Genomic DNA, 6791 nt, shown 5'->3' with positions numbered 1-6791 from the left:
GGAGCTCCTGGACACGGTGGCACGGGGTGGGGTGGACGGAGGGCGTGGCTACGGCGAGGGGGTGGCGGCGATGGCGTCGGCCATGGCTGGGGCGTGCGAGGGGGAGGAGCTGGAGAGGAGAGGGGGTGTCTGGGGGTTCGGGGGAGAGAGGGAGGCCGATTCACGGTGTTAGCCGGGCGAGGGAGGCGGCGAGGCGGCGAGCAGGTGCGTGGCACCCATGCGGTGCTCGCCGTCGAGCACCTGCCTGCCTGCCTGGCCGGCAAGCAGCTCGCTGGCGCGGTGCTGGGCTGGGCCGGCAGGTGGGCCGGGTGCTGGGCGCCAGGTAAGTCTTTCTATTTTTCTTTCTGTTTTCTGTTTTTTAATACTTCTGCAACTTTGTTGAATTTAATAAAATACTTAGGCAACTCCAAAAATCACCAAACTACTCCTGGTCCATAGTTGGATTATTTCCAACATGAAACATTTTAGTTTGGAGATATTTGAGCATTTAAATATTTTATATAATTTTAAATGCCCAAATTCAAATATTTATGATTTAATTCAAAAACCCTAAGCTGGCCTAGAAAAATGTGCACCACTTTTGGCAGAGGTTCTGAACCAAGACAAAAATGATGGGCATTTTAGAAGGGCATTTCAGGTTCATTGAAAATTATTTTTAGTAACCCTAGTTGGTTTCAGAGGGGGCTGGGGGTTCTGTCATCCCCATTTCAGGTTTCTGATGAAAAAGTAAACATGATGCAACACTCTAATGCATGGCTAACTAGGATGTGACAACTCACCCCCACTCAAAAGAATCTCGTCCCGAGATTTGGGTTCCTCCGGGAAGAAGGCGGGATACTCGAGTCGAAGACGATCCTCCCTTTCCCAAGTTGCTTCATCCTCAGAATGGTGCGACCATTGTACTTTGAGAAACTTGATATTATGACGTCGAGTGGTACGCTCGGCCTGATCGAGGATACGAATGGGGTACTCTCGATATGTAAGATTATCTTGGAGATCAAGCGTTTCGTGGTCCACTCCACGGATAGGATCCGAGAAGCAACGCCTGAGTTGAGAAACGTGGAAGACATCGTGGACTCTGGAGAGGTGTGGAGGTAGTTCCAATTGGTAGGCAACTTCTCCTCGTTTGGCGAGAATGCGAAAAGGTCCAATGTAACGAGGAGCCAATTTGCCTTTGATACCGAAACGATGGGTTCCCTTCAGAGGGGTAACCCGAAGGTAAGCCTTCTCGTCAACCTCGAAAGTCATAGCCTTATGTTTTCGGTCATATTGACTCTTTTGACGGGATTGGGCGGTTTTCAACTTTTCACGAACGATGCGAACTTGCTCTTCTGCTTCCTGAATCATATCCGGGCCAAAGAATTGTCTTTCCCCGGTCTCTGACCAGTTAAGGGGTGTTCGACACCGTCGTCCATAGAGAACTTCAAAAGGGGCTTTACCCAAGCTAGATTGATAGCTGTTGTTGTAAGCGAATTCAGCAAATGGAAGGCACTTCTCCCAATCCATTCCGAATGAGATAACAGAGGCTCGAAGCATGTCTTCTAGAATCTGGTTGACGCGTTCCACTTGACCACTCGACTGAGGGTGGAAAGCGGTGCTAAAGGAGAGACGGGTTCCCATAGCATTTTGGAAACTTTCCCAAAATCGAGAGGTGAAAATACTTCCTCGATCCGAGTTAATTTCCAAAGGGACACCATGGAGAGACACCATCCGGGAGATGTATAAGTCTGCCAGCTGACTAGCGGTTATACTCTCACGAATAGGTAGGAAATGGGCTACTTTGGAAAGACGATCGACAACGACGAAAATAGCATTATTCCCTCTCTTGGTCCTGGGGAAACCGGTAATGAAATCCATACCAATTTTATCCCATTTCCATTCAGGAATAGCTAAGGGTTGAAGGGTGCCAGCAGGCCGTTGATGCTCTGCTTTTACACGACGACAGACGTCGCAATTAGCAATATACTGAGCAATTTCTCTGTTCATCCTAGTCCACCAGAACCTCTGGCGTAGGTCCTGATACATCTTAGTACTACCGGGATGAATGGTGAGAGGAGATTCATGAGCTTCCTTAAGAATCAATCGCCTCAGGTTTCGCACTTTGGGAACCACTAGTCGATTCCCGAAGTATACGACCCCTTGATCATTAATGGAGAAGCAATTCACAATTCCTTTCTTGATGTTTCTCTTGATGCGGGAGATTCCCGGATCTACCTTCTGTGCTTTGATGATCTGATCCGTAAGGGTAGGTTTTGCCACCAAGGTGGAAAGAAAACCTTGAGGAACAATGTGAAGGTTAAGCTTCCGAAATTCCTCATGGGGAAGCGGTTGACTTTGTTGTAACATCAGGTTGTTACAATAAGATTTACGACTTAGTGCATCAGCCATGACGTTGGCTTTCCCTGGGGTGTAGGTTATTCCTAAGTCGAAGTCTGTGATCAACTCCACCCAACGTCTTTGTCTGAGATTCAAATCCGGTTGGGTGAAAATGTACTTCAGACTTTGGTGATCAGTGAATATTTCGCAACGGTTACCGAGGAGGTAATGTCGCCAGGTCTTGAGTGCATAGACTACGGCTGCAAGCTCTAGATCATGAGTAGGATAATTCTCCTCATGTGGGTGCAATTGCCGTGAAGCGTAGGCAATTACGTGTCGATCTTGCATGAGAATGCAACCTAGTCCTTGTCGTGAGGCGTCGCAGTAGATAACAAAGTCCTTGGAGAAGTCTGGCGGTACCAGTACGGGAGCAGAAGTCAAGCGTCTTTTCAGTTCCTGAAAGCTGTGCTCACATTGTGGAGTCCATTCGAACTTCTTATCTTTCTTGAGGAGTTCGGTTAGAGGTTTGGCAACTTTGGAGAAGTTCTCGACAAAGCGACGACAATAGCTCGCTAAGCCCAGAAAACTCCGAACTTGCTTGACCGATTCAGGTGGAGTCCAATTAAGGACAGCTTGAACTCGCTCAGGGTTAACAACAATACCTTTACCAGATATTACATGACCCAGATAGGTCACTTCTGACAACCAAAATTCACATTTGGAAAACTTGGCATAAAGGCGATGCTCTCGAAGTTTCTGCAACACTAGCCTTAGATGTTCGGCATGTTCTTCCTCGTTCCTAGAGTAGATGAGTATATCATCGAGATAAACTACGACGAATTTACCCAGATACTCCATGAAGATTGAGTTCATTAACCGAGAAAAGGTGGCTGGAGCGTTGGTTAATCCGAAGGACATGACGGTGTACTCGTATTGCCCATAACGAGTAACAAATGCCGTTTTAGGGATGTCCCTGTTTCTGATTTTGATTTGATGGTAGCCCAACCTCAAATCCATCTTGGAGAAGACTGAGGATCCAGCGAGCTGATCATACAGGTCGTTGATCCTGGGGAGCGGATATTTGTTCTTGATTGTGACCAAATTGACAGGTCGGTAATCTACAACCATCCGGTCCGTACCATCCTTCTTCTTGACGAATAGGACGGGGCAAGCCCACGGAGATGAGCTAGGTCGGATGAAACCCTTTTTCAAGGACTCATCGAGTTGTTTCTTAAGCTCGGCTAGTTCTAGTGGTGCCGTCTTATAGGGTCTTCTAGCAATCGGAACGGTTCCTCGAATGAGGTCTATTACGAACTCAACATCCCTGTCAGGTGGAACACCTGGCAATTCCTCTGGAAAGACATCCGAGAAGTCACGGACTACCGGAACGTCCTCAAGGTCTGGCAAAGGGCTGGCGTTAAGAGAATATAACTGTCGCTTGGCTATTCGGGTCAAGACATTGACTATCTTCCCCGAAGGATGGGTGAGTTGAACAGTCCTAGAGAAGCAATCAATTTTGGCTTGATGAGCTGACATCCAGTCCATACCCAAAATGATATTAATATCTGAAGATTTAAGGGCTATCAAAGATGCGAGGAAAACTAGTCTGTCGACTTGGATTTCATTTCCATGGCTTACTCTAGAAGTTTGCCATTTGGATCCCGGAGTTTGAATTACCATAGAGATTGGCATGTCACAGAATGCGATGTTATGCAAACGAGCATAATTTTCGGATATAAAAGAATGAGAGGCTCCTGTATCGAAAAGAACAGATGCCGGGAGGCAATTAACAAGAAGCGTACCAAGAACGACGTTGGGATCCTCTTGAGCTTCCTCGGCTGAGATACAGTTGACATGGCCACGTGTAGCGGTGGCCGGCTTGGCGTGGAACACTTTTCCTGTCGGCTTGCCACGGCCAACAGCTTTAGCAGATTGGTTGGGGTTGGTCTGGGGACACTCACGCATATAGTGGCCAGATTCCCCACACTTGAAACAAGTCACGGAACTGGTACGTGGAGGAGCATTGTTGGTTGGACCCCCATAGGGCTTGGCTGGAGTAGACTGTTGAACAGGGCGAGGCGTCTGGAAAGATGGCCTCGGTGTGAACCTGGGGGGCAGGGCGGTGTTGGGCACCCACACGCGGCGCTTCTGAGGACCAGCACCGGATGAGGAACCCATGTCACGGCCATGCGCGTGTTGCGTCATAATCAGTCTGACCAGTTTCAGCACTGATGGCTTTGTTAACAAGTTTCTGAAAAGATGTGCAGTCATGCAGACGGAGGTCGCGGCGAAGCTCAGGACTAAGTCCCTTACGGAACCTTGCTTGCTTCTTGGCATCAGTAGAAACTTCCTCAGTTGCATATCGTGCGAGGTTACCAAACTCCCTGCTGTAAGCATCCACAGAGAGTCGGCCTTGGGTGAAATTGCAAAATTCCTCACGTTTACGGTCCATGAGACCCTCCGGAATGTGATGTTCATGGAAAGCCTCACTGAATTCAGCCCAAGTAGTGACATGGCCCGCTGGGCGCATAGCTCCATAATTCTCCCACCATAGACTGGCGGGGCCTTCAAGATGATATGCAGCAAAGGTGACCTTGTCAGCCTCAGCTACTAGCGCAGAACGCAGCTTGTGAGAGATACTGCGAAGCCAGTCATCAGCGTCGAGAGGCTCGACGGAGTGGTGGAACGTGGGTGGATGTAATTTGATAAAATCACTGAGTGACACCACGTTAGACCTCTGATGGTGTGCTGTGTTCTGTTCAATACGCTCCAACAAATGGTTGGTCTCCCGCTTGTTTCTCTCAACTTCCATCATAACCTCGGCTAGGGAAGGAGGATGAGGCAGATTTGCATCCCTGACTTCACTGCCTTCGGCCTGCTCTTGAGGAGCAGGGTTAGTGCGCGTGTTGACCATCCTAGGTAAACAAGACAATGATTTAGTCAGGATGATAAAATTCCGACATAGGATACAAAATGTAAGGAATAACTCGAAATGCAAGATGATCATCCGTATGACATGGTAGATACAGAAACTGCTTCTTTATTCCATCGTCATACACACCATACAGGGTTTAGTACAAGACCAAACAAAGTACTATTACGGTGAAAGAGGATTACATCTCATCGGTGGCATCCCAAGCTCCTATACATTATTTTTCTACACCTCCGGAAAGAGTACAAACTAGGTCATATCCCACGAGTCACGCGGGACGAAAGTCGACACAGATAGTGTGAACTAGTGATACTAACACTAACTCAGACCGATCCGTAGTAGTCCTCGTAGAAGTAACCTCCATAGCCTGGAAGCTCAACATGATCATCCGGAAACAGACGATCTCGCGGAGCTTGTGGACCATAGGGACTAGGATGGGGTCTTGGACCAACAGACGGTGGCCTGCGGGGACCGCGAGGTGGGGTGATGCCTCCTACATCACGCCAACCCATCACGTCTGGCAAAGCAGATCTCATAGGATAGAGATCGCGCATATCCGAATATCCAGCTTGCACCGCCGGTGCAAACCGAGTCAACGTGGCCCAGTGGTCAGCACGGGTATTGAAGAGCTCTAACCTCAAGGCCCGATTTTCACGGTCCTTATCCTCGAGCATCTCAGCAGTGGTGCGAGTCCATGAATCCTCCTGAGTGGGGTCAGCATAGATAGCCTGAAGATACCCTTGTGCTCCCGGAAGTGATCCTGGCATATACCGGAAATCAGAGTCCCGAAATAGTCCAGATCTGACTCGCATGATGGTCATCATAGAGTAGGCGGCGTCCTGCACAGCCATCTCAATAGTAACCCCGAGTCCATAGGAGCAGTGAAGGGGCTCGGTGGACCCAGGATAAGATGGAAATATCCTGACAGTGCAGAGATACTGGCTTTGATTAAAGTCTCGGAATTGCTCTTCGACCGTGTACTCAGGATACCAACGGTATCCAGCCTCAGTCATTACCCTGACCAACATGGCAGTATGGCCGGGTACATCTAGGCATCGGGTCAGGCGAACCACTTGATTGAGGTCGCGAGTGGCCATCTGAAAGCACAATCATAATGCAAAGGCATTAGAATTTCTAGCAAAATTTCGGCAGCATAACAGCTGTAAATGCTCAAGAAGGATTTTGAGACATTTGACAAAGGATGTCATACACACTCAACATCATCATATCAAAGTTCTGAAACCATCCTAACAACATAACGTGGTAGAAGAACTGAACTAGGCTTGTATCCATCAAACCTGTAAGGTACTACTGATTAGTAACACGTGAACCTGATAAAGAGAATAGATCATAATTCCTTAACCCCCGGTGGAAGAATAGACTGACTCGGATCAGAATGTCATCAGATAAAGGGGTAAAAAGAGCCTTACGTTCCAACCCACAAACAATTCCCCTACGTATAACTAAAGAATTTCTAGACTCAACATCGACCAGTTTGGCTTGGAGAACCTACAGGCAGTCCGGCTCTGATGCCAACGCTGTC

Source organism: Triticum aestivum, chromosome 7B (assembly GCF_018294505.1).
Source record: "Triticum aestivum cultivar Chinese Spring chromosome 7B, IWGSC CS RefSeq v2.1, whole genome shotgun sequence".
Lineage (NCBI taxonomy): Eukaryota > Viridiplantae > Streptophyta > Magnoliopsida > Poales > Poaceae > Triticum > Triticum aestivum.
Note: the sequence above shows the minus strand (reverse complement) of the source record.